The sequence below is a fragment of the Melopsittacus undulatus genome, chromosome 6, assembly GCF_012275295.1.
Source record: "Melopsittacus undulatus isolate bMelUnd1 chromosome 6, bMelUnd1.mat.Z, whole genome shotgun sequence".
Taxonomy (NCBI): Eukaryota; Metazoa; Chordata; class Aves; order Psittaciformes; family Psittaculidae; genus Melopsittacus; species Melopsittacus undulatus.
The window spans coordinates 16,176,895-16,191,305 of NC_047532.1; positions in this window are offsets into that span (position 1 = coordinate 16,176,895).

The following is a 14,411-nucleotide window of genomic DNA, read 5'->3' on the forward strand; positions in this document are numbered from 1 at the left end:
TTTCTGCTTAGGACAGTACTATTCTAACAGGGCCAGGATTATAATTATTGTACATTCCCTCCATTCATTCTCAACATATCCACAGCTACCACACATGGATCCTGATACACTGCTGCATCAATAATGCTATACTCTACCTGTCTTTCTTTTATCCAGGCAGCTAGACCAGTATAAAAATATTATGCTATTTCACACAGATTTTGCTGTTAGGTATGAACTTCCCTTAAGGCAAAAAGCAGTTACAGATAATGGAAATCTAACCAGTAATATTAAAGGTTTTACTTCTTTCCTCTTATATACTACCTTTCCATGAAAATACATCCATTCTCATTACTTTTGCCATTCTTCAAGACTATTACTGGGCTGATTTGAACAGTAACAGTTAGTTAACGCTGATAGAAACAAGCAAAGAAAAATGCTGACACAACCCAGAGTTATTTAAGAACTTATTTGCTCCACATCTATTTCTAGAAAATTAATAAAGGAGTTGCTGACTCCCAGCTGTAAGAACCCCAGGTATACCCAGGCTAAATAAAAATGGGTAAAGAAATGAATTCTTACCCACAATCCCAGAAAATGAACAGCAAAATGATTTACAATTAACAACTCCTGCCTCTCCCCAACACAGTGCTGGCATGAAACCCAACATCCTATTGAGATACAAGTCAACTTGTTTCTGCTTAGCAAAACCTTGGCAGGAAACATCTTTCAGAGTTATTTCTGCAGCTATGTGGAACCAAAACTCTACTTTTTAAATGTGCTCTCACATTTAATACACATTGACAGGCTTTAAGAAGAATTCTCTTCTGGTATATCACTACACATTAGCCCATTGTAACCCTTTAACCACCCAGGGAGAGTTCATTACACATAGCAATGTTTTTTCCATGCCCATTTTCAATGTTAAAGGCTGCAGGGCCACCACGGGATGCCCGTCCTGCCAAAGCTTTCAGAGTATTATGGCTGCAGAGTGTCACCTTTTTTCCCTCCACACAAACCAAGATATCCCGAATCCATGAAGCAGACTTATGTAATGCCATAGCATACACCTATTGCTTAGAGTCATTAAAACTTCTAAATTTGAGGCATTACTTTGTACTGAGACAAAAATACAAGAAGTCTTTCCCATAGATGGCTAAGTAAAGTCATCTGTGTTTCAAAACCCCTTCAAAACTCAGATAAAAGCATGCATATCTGTTCCATGTATCTCACTAGCAATACTGAACTGCAACAATGCAGGAAATCTCCATTTCCTCAGACCATTCCCAAGTTTCTCTAGAGCCAAAAGTAGTCAAGCACTTACTCCCTAGCCTACATTCTTCTATTCAGTAGGTGAAGTAAAAGGCTTGTTTCTGTGCAAAGGCTTCTTCCTCTGTATAGCAGTAAGCCTCACATTGTAACTGATTATTTTAAGTGTAATTTAAATTATTTTGGTATGATTTATCTTCCCTTACTTTTTCCTAAAACATCTCCAAATATGAACAACGAAATAAATGCAGTAATACTCTAACATCCTCAAACTTTACCCAATTTAAAAACCTAATTTACTTTTCACCATTTAGGCTTCCTTACTATTTCATATGTCACTCGGTGTGGACAGTAAAATTAGACTATCAATTTAATTTCTGCTTATGTTGCAGGTTCTGCTTCTCACAACCACTACAAGAGGGCTCTTGTTTAAGGCTTCCAATATCATTCTGCAGCTTTTAAACTAAAAAAAAAAAAAAAAAAAAAAGAGGGAACTGCTTTATATTATAAATATACATTTATACATATATAAAAAGATCTCAACTGCTCTCCCTGGCCCTTTTTACAAGAAAAAGTCAAATGTTGGCACAAAACAAAACCTTGAATGTACCTGTTAAATAGTATTATGTGACCTTCTATTAACACAAGAAGACAATAGAAGCTTTAAACGGTGCTGAGGGTGCCATTGTGCACAACGACCTTCCAAAGAAGCCAGTGGGAGGCCTGCTTGAGAACCGATAAACAAATGCAACAAGTAATGCAGTATGAATTATCCTACCCTTGCTTTGGCTACGTTTGGAGATGATTTATCATCAGAGGCAGCTCTACTTCCAAGTCTGCACAGCCAGTACAAGCCTACACCTCTAATCCAAGAGGGGCCATCACACTTAAGAAGCACTTTAAGAGAGTATTTAGAGAAATATATTCTTTTAATACACATTTTCATTCACAACACTTACTTTAGTAATACAGATTTTTAATACTACCTAGAATAAGAAGCAAACAGACGTTTCAACTACATCAAAGCTACCATTTTGATATCTTGCAATATTTAATACCATCAGTCCACTGCAGGAAAATAAATGCTATCGGCACCAAACCAGTGCTAACTTCCATAATAAATATTATACAATTAAAACGATAATCTCGTAAGTATATAATTAAAACCATCACAACTGCACTAATCACAGTAAACTAGATTGAGCCTCAAACTCTTCCACTCTGCCATGTACACTCCTACTGCAACAGAAACCATCAGCGCACTCACCACACCGGCCAATTTAACCTTTTCTTTCTCGTTCGTACCCAGTTGATGCCATCAAAGCTCTAAACTCACCCGGTCACTAAGGGCCCTCACGGCAAAGGCAGAGCCACCACCCCCCCCCCCCCCCCCCCCAAGTTCTGCCCGTACTCCAGGGCCGCGGCGGAGGCTACCGAAGCCGCAGCACCCCGGTGGCTGTTATTTTCCTTCCAAAACCGCTAGTCTAGGGAATACCATAATACGGGGAAGGAAGGGGGGGGGGGGCGGGGGGTAGAGGAAGCAAAACGCTCTGGCTCCCCTTCTCCACAGCGATCCCGGAATATCCCGTTCTTCCTACCCGCTCCCCCACACTCCCTTTCTGCAGCTGCCGGTGCAGAGGGGATCCCGCTCTTCTGTGCACCCCTCCAGGCCCGGCAGAACCAGCGAAGGAGGAAGAGGAGGAGAAGAAGAAAGGACAGAAGGATGAAGGTGTTTCCTCACCGCGCCCTGGACGCGCATCTTCCGCCGCGGTACCAAGCACAAGACGCGCGACCGGGCAAGCGCGCGACGGCAGCACGTGGCGGCGGCGGCCACGGGGTCTCCCGCGCAGCCGGGCGGGGCGCGGCGCGGCGCAACTCTACGGAGCGGCGTGAGGCGGCGCCGCCATCTTGGCAGCGGCAGCGCCCGGGTGGAAAGGGGGAGGGGGGGCAGGGTGACCGGGAAATGGCTTTTTAGTCTCAAACAAGCGCATTGAGCAACGGGGAGAGGGGAGGTCGTGGGATAGTTAGGGAGGGTGAGGAGAGAGGGGTACCTGTGTGCGGGACGGTGAGCTCCGCGGAGGGGTGACCTCCGTGGATGGGTGCGTGAAGGGAAGGACCGGAGCCGCGGTAACGTACCCAGTGGGTGTGTGCAGCTCCGCTCCCTCCCGGGGCCGCGACGCATCCAGGTGCCTCAGGGTTTGGAAGTGAAAATAAGGTGCAGCAGGCAGGAGGGGGTTTGTTCCGATCTCGTGCTCAGAGATGCTTCCCCCCCCCACCCTCCCAGCTTCTGACCGGGTCCGTGAACCTCGCCGGTAAAGATGTACGAAGAAGAATTCTGAGTAGGTTAAAAAGCCTCTTTTTCAATCAATGCTCAGGGAAAGGATAAGATGATGTGACACAAATGTATGATCGTGTGCCACAAATAGAACATTGTGGGAAGCTTTCCCTTAAACATATGCTTTGTCCTATATTTTTTCAAACAGTTTATTTCCTTGCTGTGTAGGTCATTCTTAACATTAGGCTAAATTTAGCTGAAGATACACCAGCAGCAAAGACAGCCTGTCTCAGAAAAGCTGAATTAGACTCACAGCTTCAACTGCATGGCCTGGTCAGGAGGCTGGATGCAAAATTACTTACATTTTTATCTATTTATTTTCCAAGGAATTAAAGGTAACAAAAGCTCAGGCATTTAAGAAAAAAAACCCTCCTGGTTTCTAGAAAATTAAAAGTTTACAGGATAGTTTGCCTGATATTTTCTCATGCTGCAACCCATATATACGGCTTGCATTAATTTCCAAGGGTATTTTTACCACAAAGTGAGGGAAGACTATAGCCCTAACATCTTTTGAAGATCTGTACCTGCAACTTCAAAACAGTGGTCTAATCTCTGCTTCCAGTAAGGACAGCAGAATTTGTGCTTGTTTATGCACTTTGATTTTCAGTTCTTTGTGTATAATTTTAGCTGTGGGTGGAGTATCCTGAGCCAGATTTCTCCCTATGTGCTATACATACAGAATGACAGAAAGACATACACGATTCTGTACTAGATTGACAGTGAATTACATTTGCTAGCAAATACTGGATCAGAGCCATCTGTTTCAGAAATTAGCATAGCAGGGATTTGTTTGTTTGGCTTCATCTGTCTATTAGTTTGGTCAAAATCCTCTTGTTTTAGAGACACACTATCACAGAGAGGACCTGTGATACACTTTGTGCAGGCAACCCCTGAAATACATAAATGACACTGAAAAGTGGAGATAAAATGTGATTGTCAGAAATCCAGACAAGGCTAAATTCAGATGTTATTTCTTTTTTTCCCAAATACAAGTTTGATGCCCTTAGTGCCCCCTGTGTTAAAGATCATCTACCCTGAAATAGCGTGCTGATAGAGAACTACTCGCTGCACCGAAGTAGTGTTGCTGAACCTGTAGGTGCACTGTATCTGTGTGTTTTGAGAGAATTGCAGAAATCCCTCCTGACTTACAGCCTCTACAGCTTTCCTTTGAAGAGGTATTGATATTTCTAAAAATTGAGAAGTCTAGCTCCAAACAACAGCGAAGAAGAGGGCATCAAGCCATTAAATGATAAGGTATCACCCCATTAGACAACGGCTTTTCTAAAAGCGGTTCACTTTGAAGCTCTGTAGACCTAAAGAAAATGACATCTCTTACACGGTTTCACTTGCAGTATACTGAGTCTGCACTATGATATATTTCAGTTATTTAGCTATGTTTTTTAGGTCTTGGGGAAGCAGGGGGGGGCGGGGGGGGGGGGGAGAAGATATAAAACAATACTCCAAAAACATGTATGTAGCACTTTATAGTTCCTACTGGATCTGTTTACCATGCAAGTATTTCACCATGGGTATAGCAAAAGGTTTACATTGTTCCACAACTAATGATGATTATATGGCACGCTATTCTGAAAAGAGAATTCTTCGTAGATCCTCCCAAGTACCAAGAAGAGTGGGTGTTTCTTACAGCTTGTCGTGGTTTAAGCCCAGCTGCTAAGACTGAGAAAAATGACTGCTACTGCTGAACCCAGGACACAGCTGAATACTGCTAATGCATGATTCAGACATGTACTACACAAAGTAAAATATTTAGTTCATTTTGATGTTACTTCATACCTTATTACATGACAAAACCAAACACAAGAGTGCCTTCTAAAATAAGAACTTACGTTTCTCCGTCAGAAAAATGAGCCGTATGTTGTAGGCAATGAGAATGATGTGACGCCTCAACTCAAAGGAAATGAGCACTCATCCTACAGGTGAACCAGAAAAGCACCTGTGTTGCTTTGTCTGTGCATCTGTCTCCACCTGAGCACCTAATTCATGTTACTCCTCCCACAGTCCGCCCTGTTTCTTTGTCTAACCTGAGCAGCCAGCAACAGGATCTACAGAAGTTTAGAAACCTGGAATGAATGGAGGGGGCGTGATTTCCTAATGAGAACTGGCTTACCTCAGTCACTGTAAGAATCATAACACCTAAGGCACAGTTTTGTGTGTTTTACTTGATGATGAAACAGCAGGAGTAGCTAAAGTCAGATGGTGACAAAATCTGAGAGCTTCACGGTGCTGTTAGAGTACAAGGAGATCTCCTGTTCGGACTACAGCATTCTGAATCAATATATTGTTAATGTACACCTCCGTTTTTAGAATAAATAGCAAATGTTGTCAGAAGATTTATTTTAAGCAATGGAAAGAGTGTTAAGTGCTTTTTCAAGGTAAGTGTAGAAAGCCATTACAAAGCTTATCTTTGCAACTGACCTGTAAAAGCTATAAACACATCAAAGGCTTTGAGGACATCAGATACCAACTTTTAATTCCTCACCCCGTTGAAACTCCCGCGAAGCCAGTGTCCCAGGATCACCGCTCTGAGTGTGCTCAGTAATACTAATGGAACTCACACAGCTTCATTCCAAATTTTAGTTTAATTCATGTTACAATTTATTAAGTAGTAATTTTCTATAGTGTTTTTTTCCCCCCCTAATTGATCAATGTAAGGCAACATCAATTTTCTTTATTAGGATTTCTTGGAAGTTTCATCATTGCAGAATAAAAAACCTTTTTAGAATTTAACTGAAATGCTTCTGCCTCAAGACAGCAGCTTTTTGTTCACAGCTGTGTGTACAGTTGGCAGGTTAAGGGGTTATACTTGTACCACAAATAAAGAGGGACAAAATTTTTTCCAGGTAAAGCTTCCAGACCTCTGTAGCAATCTCTGATTCGAGCACCAAACAATTTTTCTAGTCTTATTGTCCAGCTGTAACCATAATGCCTTTAGTCATAGCACTGTTAATTTTAACATGGCTTTTTGATTTTTTTAAAGATCTATGCAGAGATGTGCTTTATTTTAAATACTTGACAAGTCATCCAGATATCCTGAACTACTGAATACAGAGGGAATGAAAGTGCCAGTGGGTCCCCTGAATGATTTAGCCTTAAGGCTCCTGCAGGTTTTATTCAGATTCAGAATAGTAGGAGTGGGGAGGAGGAGATAAATAAAACATTTGTTTCAGAAAGTAGGTGACTTTGACAGAGCACTGATTTAAACTGTGAAGACTCACAGATGAGAAGAATACTGTTGAGAAGTGAGGCTGGAGAAGAGCCGCTTGAGTGGCTCTTGCCAGTAAATTTCTGCTTTTAACTATTATTGCACCTTCTCTGAAGTTCTGAGCATAATTGAGTCAGTGACTCCCACTGCTGCATCACAGTCACGCAAACATGTTTTTACACTGCTCGTTGAATATGTCAGTAAAGGTCTAATCTCATTTGGATTTATTACGATTTATCTTGGATTAAGCTTTTATCTGCTAAGGATTATGACCTATACTATGAGGTACTGATGAAACATTGGAGTTCAGGAATGTCTAAGCACATTGGAATGAATCAGCAATATTCTTTTTTGACACAGACTTCACACATTATCTTTTTTTCAATCAACTTTGCAACGTTCATACAGATTAAGCATCTAATTTTCATTTAATACAGGCAGTAACCTGGAAAGCTCTTAGCATCCAGTAGGAGCAAAGCTGCATTTAATTAGGAGCAGCTTAAAAGATCAGGCCTCAGAGCCACATGACTTCATATTCACTCTGCCTGCCACAGTCAGTATAACTATTGATCTTTTATGTACCAATTTGAGTATCTTTTTTTCTTTTTGAAATATATTTTGGTGAGTCTTCCACTGCTGCCTCACCTTTCTACTTTTTCTGATTTGCACAGCCAGGAGTAGAAAAAGAATAAGGATAAAGTACAAGGACTGCTTGTTTATTACCTTTCTGGACTTTTAAGATATTTTCCTTGTTGTAGGTTTAAACTGTTTGCTATATTTATATACACACACAGTACTGCACCTCAGAAAGAGTATTGGATTTCTCATGTGATTTAAAACAAGTTAGGTTTTGGCTTTAGTTTGTAGCAAAGCCACCAACGCATGCCATTGTTGCCCCAAATAGGCTCCTAACTATTTTAATGCTTAACAATTTAGTATATTTATCATATCTTAGAAATCCCATTTTATGTCACTTTAATTGCACAAAAGCTAAAGAATTCCAGTGGCCACTTTAATTTTGTATGTTTGTAAGTTTTCCTTACAGTTTAATGATACAACACAATGTTTAAATATTTTAGGGCAGTCTTTCATAATGTTGCAAATAAGACCTCTGGTATGAAACTGCACAGTTTAAGGTGTTTACACAGATTTACAAAAGGAATTGGGAAGAATGTATATGATACATTTCCAGTATTTGCTAAATACCATCACATTTAGAATATGTAATCGTTTACTGTTACTGAACACTAAATGTTCAGTACTGTTCATTTTTAAGGTCCTTTCCAACCCAAACCATTCTATGATTCTGTGACTTTGAGGATTGCCTGCAATGTTTTGCTTGCTAACCAGGGAGTTTACAGTGTGAATTTAACTGTAAAGAGATGAAACCTAAGGTTGGAAGAGGATTCTAGTTCCAGTATGTCTTCATTCATTAACTGGAAAAATTCAGTTTTGGGTTTCATGAGAACAGTTAAGAATTCATGTCTCTTCACAGTGCTGGCATATAGCATGCTTTGTTACCAGTGTGCATCACATGTTCTTACCCAGTTAATGTTCAGGAATTGTGGACTTACAGACACAGCAATGCATATTAATCCACAGCTCGTACTTCAATTACACAAGGCAAAGATTTAGCTGATGAAAAATTAGATGAAGCAGAAGACTGAGAAATGGATGAGCATAGAAAAGAATTGATCTACCACAACAAAAACCCTTGATGAATAATCTGTAAAGAGACATAATCAAAGATAAAATTATCTTTCAATACCTCTTTTGTAAAATATCAACTAGAAAACCATCTGGATCCAGAAGAGAAAGGTTCCATGGTACAACAAAATTCTTGTCCACTTTCACATGGGTATATATGCAAGGAAGGAAAAATAGTGAGTAAAAGGTGTTTTCTGGTAATAGGATACATTAACCTTGGAACAGAATATTGATCTTAAACCTGCTTCTGAGATAAAAGATGAGGAGGACATGTTAATTTACTTTCTTTTGACATCAGCCCCTAACTATCATGTAAAGTGACAACCCTAAGGATGGGATGGATGGGAACTTTGAAATGACTCTTACATATACTTGGAATTATAGAATCATTTGGTTGGAAGGGACCTTGAGAGGCTTTTTAGTGCGAACTCCTGTTGACTTCAGGGTCAGCATTGGTTTGAAAACATCTGTTTGTTCAAGACTTGCTGCAATGATATTTTGAAAACCTGAAAAGATGGAGACTCCCCAGCCTCTCTGGGCAACCTGTTCCAGTCTTAAGTGGCCTTTTATTTAATCACTTTCCCTTATATCCAGTTGCACCTTAGTAATGAGCCTAGCTCCTCTTTTTTGGTCACCTCTTCTTACGTATGGGCTGGTTGGTTTTAGGTGTTTTGGAACTTGGCTCTTCTCCACTAAGCAAGCAAGAATAAGTAAGCCCTTGTCTCTCAGGCTTTCCTGCAAGAGCAAGTGCTCCAGCCCTCTTATCATCTCAGTGCTTGTCTGCTTAATGCTCTTAAATTTATCAGAATCTTTTATATACAGGGTCCCCCATAATATGCCAGATACAGAACCAGCCTGAATAATACGGAGGGAAAGTGAATAATTAAATCTCTCTCAATCTACTGTTGAGGCAGCTGTTGGTAGAGCACAATATGCTGTTAGCCTTCACTGCTGCTGGAGTGCACTGCTGACTTGTGTGTAGTCTACAACATCACCAGGACCCTCATGTCCTCTGCAGAGCTGCTTCTCAGCCATACAGTCCGATCCTGTAACACTGTAGGGGCTTAGCCTGTCCCAGGTGCAGGACTTTTCACATATACTTGTTGAGTTTTTGAGGTTCTTGTCAGTCCGTTCCTCCAGCCTGTGTACATCTCCCTAAATGACAATTCTGATCTTCAGAGTGCTGATGGCATCTCCTAGTTCAATGCCTTCTGCAAGCCTGACCAAGTCGTGTTCTGTGTCCAGGCCACTGATAAAGATACTCAGTGTTGTAGGTCAAAAGGTAAACTCCCAAGGACCCCCACTTGTAACCAGCTGTTGGGTGGAATATGAATCATTAGCCCATTGTGCTCATCAATCTGCATCTTCACCCATCTAGCAGTAATCCCACCCATCCACACAGTAATGTCCCAACTTGGATACAAGTGTGCTGGGGAGAGCATGCTGAAAGCCTCTCTGAAATCAAGGCAGACAACAGCTACTGCTCTTGCTTTTTCTGCACATCTTGCCATTTCATCACTGAAGGTAATTAGGCTTGGTCAAGCATGGCAAACTTGGGAAATCCATGCTGGACACTTTCTTATCACCTTCCTTTCTTTCTTCCTCAGAAACGGTGGCTGTGCTTGCACCATTATTATTCCAGAGAGCAAGCAGGCACTGACTGGCCTGTAGTCCCTGGATCATCGTTCTTGCCTTCTTTAGCATTATGGGCTTTTGGGTAGTTTTAAGCATGAAATCAAGTCTTTCACTTCTCGGTTAAGAGATTTGACATAGTCCATAGTTACCCATTCCCTATAAACTGGGACTAAAAAGTCTATAAACAGTTATTGATCTCCACATGCTACTGGGGAAATTTTCCAAGATCACTGACAGCTTGGAAATCACTGGCATTTTAAAATTATAGATCATGGCTCCACGTTTTTGGCATTTACAAGATTGCATTATGGCAATGCTGGATGTGTGTATAAAAAAACAAAATGCTTTTAGCATTTCAGTTTTTTTTTTTGTTGGAGCAGTATTAAAGATGGAAATTTCTTGATACAATTCAAAATAATGGTTTTGTTTATTAAAGATGTATACCCATTAAGATGAAGCTAGGATGAGAAAAATGCTTGTTTGTGTGAAAATAATATCTGCTTCCTCAACAACAGCATCTCCTGAGGTTTCTTTGATTCATACCTGATTACTTTAATAACTAAACCAAGTTTTAACTCCTGTTAACACTGCAGAAAGCAGACAGTTACAGTATTTTGCACTAAGTCATTGTCAACACAACTCGTAGTTATTTTTTACTACTGGAATTATTTACAGTGGAAAGGATTGGTTTCAATTCATTGTTTTGTGTAGAGATTGCTAAAGCCTCTGGTCAGCCACTGAATTTTCACTGCAGTTTGTGAGGAGCTGAGTGCCTGCCTATGAAAGGGCACAGGAAGTGAAAGGAGGAGCTGCGTTTACAATGTATTAGTTAACACATAACAAAATCACCCTTGCTGGAGAAGGCAAAATGTTTGGAAATCCCAAGCTTGTTTTATGCTGCCCAGGGCAGGCAGGACCTCATAGTGATAACACAGTGATTCCTCCAACTGAGGAAGGATCTATCCTGATGCATTCTGAAGGCTGTTACATATGCCTTCTCTGGGGAAATGATGCTTTATATGTATTGGTTGAAGGTGGTAAAGGAGAAGTAGTGGGAGTGGTGACTTGGGTGATCTTCAGAGAAAAGAATAATGCAAATATGAATTGGGGACGAGCTCCATATACTTCCAGGTCTAAAACTAATTAGCAGACACAGAATTCATCATTTACTGTGTCAGATTTCTCCACTGCAAAAACACACATTTTAAAATATTAATAAACTGAGTAATAAGATTAGCTGGCTAATGATGTTTTAATGCAAAAAGTGTGTCATTGAAAATACTGTTACACCTGAATCTGGAAAGAAAAAACAAACATAGGAAACAATGGGTTGATTTGAGCTAAGAACTTTGAATGCAGACTGAAATTGTTCAACATACCACAGATTTTATTCCATTTCTGTGACTGCATGATTTCATCCACAGTCTCTCATGATGTGAGCTATGTAAAAGCAGGTATTTTGCCTTTGTGGTTTCCTTTAGGGAATGATTTGTGATTACTTATCTAGGATTAGGAGTACAGAGACTATTTCAAATGTCTCTTAAAATATGTGGTATTGCAAACAACGGATATAAAATGAGATTCACACACAGAGCTTTGCTGGTGGCCAAGAACTGCGTTGCAATATGCCGGAAATCCAAACATCCTCCTACTCCCAGAGCCTTGCTGACAGATCTACAACAACTTCTTTCTCTTGAAAAAGCTACATACAGAATCAGAATAAGAAACACAAAAGCCTACTTATTCTGAGAAACTAATGTAATCTATAAAATGGAAGGTTAAGGATTCCTCATCAATAGGAAAATAACATTTCTCTTTGAAAAATTTGTAATTTCAAGTAACATCTACATTACCTAAAATCCCCCCCCCAAAACAGAGAGAGAAAAATCTTGTCATCCTTGCAAAAGTACCAACAGCAAACTCTTCAGATTAGTGTCATTGTTTCCTTGCCTAGCCTTTCAGACCTACAACCTAAGTACGGGGGTGTGTGTTAATGGAACTGGATACAGAAATAGAATCTTGGTTCAGCAGATCCTCCTTTGTTGAAAAACCAATTAAAAAAGCAAACACAAGGGAATAGGAAAACAAGTAACTTTTACAGGGATGTATTTTTTAAACAGCATACTTTGCAAGAAGTGCAGTATTAGATGCTACATATTTTAATTAGCTGTTTAGAAAACCAGGTTGACACTGTCCTTTAATTAGTAAGCATTGACTTATTCTGCGTGTATTATGGCATAGTGAATCTTATTAAGATAAATGTTTCTCTCTGAAGATATGGGGGGAAAAAAATCCACTATCATTTGTTTGCTGACCAGATTGCTCCCCATCAATATGGCTGCTATTTAAAATGATGAATTTTAGTCACATATTTAATTAGCTAATGGCTGATCTCACTGTAGGGTCTTGATCCTCCTTACATGTGTTCTTTCATCCTGAAAAAGTCTTTGGTTCTATCTTGGTTTTGAAGTTCCTGTTTGAAATTGTCCTTGCTGCTTTCCAATCTAAAAAGCAGTAAATTAAATTATTTAAAGTAAAAATTATTGTGAAAATATGTCAGGTTTTGAACATAGTTTTTACATTATAATACATTGCTAGAGGCTAGGAATTTAAAAAACATGTAAAGTTTTGGAAGTTAGTTTTTCCACTTGCTGCAGATACTTGGTTTGTGAGAAAATTATGTGCACTTTAAAAGGCCATTGAGTAGCTTAAGATTTCAGTGTGTTTGTGTATTGCTGCTCAGCACGCAGCCATCTCAAGTTGCTTGATGCCATAGTAGAGAAGTACAACAAATTCACTGCAGCCAGTTCTGTGTCGAGATAACTATTTTATAAAAGGATGAAAGACTCTTGTGGATATCATTGGTTTGGAAGAAGACTTCTCTGTTGTAGTTGTTCATAGTATGTGGCAAATGGTGCTTCTCAAACCCCATGGTGCATTCAGGGGAAAATATCCCTCTCTTCACAGAGGAGGGAGTATCTGCCTGGCCTCTGAAACTTCATTTCCTTCCAGTTTGCAGAGGTACATAATTCCACCAGTGCAAAGAAGATAAGCAAGAAGAGAGTGAATAAAGCAGAATTTTCTTTGTTACAGAGACTGCATTTGAAGAGATTGTAACAGCAGGTACAGTGCTGCCAAGTAGAAACAACCCTGGATGTGCTATAGAAGGTGGACGCTTTCCAGTGAGTAACCTGGAGGAATCTGGAGGGGTCAGGTGAACCCAGGCTGTCACCCATTGCAGAGGCTCTGAGGGAACTCTGCAAGATAGATTTGTCACTGAATTTGTAGCTACATGGATGTGTGTGTACCTGCCACTTAAGTTGCATTAGTTCAACTAATATAAAAATACCGCTATTACTTGTAAATGAGCTTTTTTAAAAAGTACATTTTGAAATAATACATGGTCGATGATGCAAGTTCCTTGGAAACTGCTACAGGGGAGATGCCTTAAAAATAGTATTTGCTCTGTGAAAGCAAAGGCCATCGGGGTATCTACAGCTTGTCAGTGATGGGCTAATAATGTACCATTGAATAGGGTGGACTATCCATCAGGCTTGTTTTGCCACTTTCAATTTCCTAACAAACACTGAACAGTAATCAAGTTTCAGATTCTATTGAGAACTGGCTATGTTACTTAAAGAACAAGTCTTTTGTGACCTCTGGAGCATGTTATTACTAAAAGAAGGGCATAATTGACTTTTTGGATACACAATTATTTGTTCTTGCTGCTGTTGTCCCATAACAGCATGGATTATAAACCTTATATCCTAGTCATGCAGGCAAAACTCTCTGTTACCTTAGCCCTGCTGTTTAATTAGCTTTTACAATTGGACATTGTTTATATCCCAATAAATGTTGCCTGAGTAAAGACTTCCCCTTAACCAATTATACCAGATGTTTTTCTGTGAAGGTCCTAATTAAATAGCATCTATTCTTGTGTTTGTTTTAAACCCTGCCTGTTGTGTAAATCTCTGGAAGAGCACACTGTTATACTGGGTTGCTTCACCAATATTTCTGTCATTCCCTGGTTCACTGGTTGGTTGTAGCCTCTCCCTTTAAAAGTTGTTGCTTACTGTATGGGAGGGAGGTCCTGAGAGGTGCACTTGAGAAACCAAATGAGTTCTTGCCCTGCAGTGGGATTCTGAAGTGATGCAAAATCATGACCCCATCAGGATGGTGTAACTTAAGGTGACAGTGGTTACCAATGTTGTGTCCAATCCTGCCATATCCAGTGCAGAATCAGCATAAAATACCAGGTTGGAA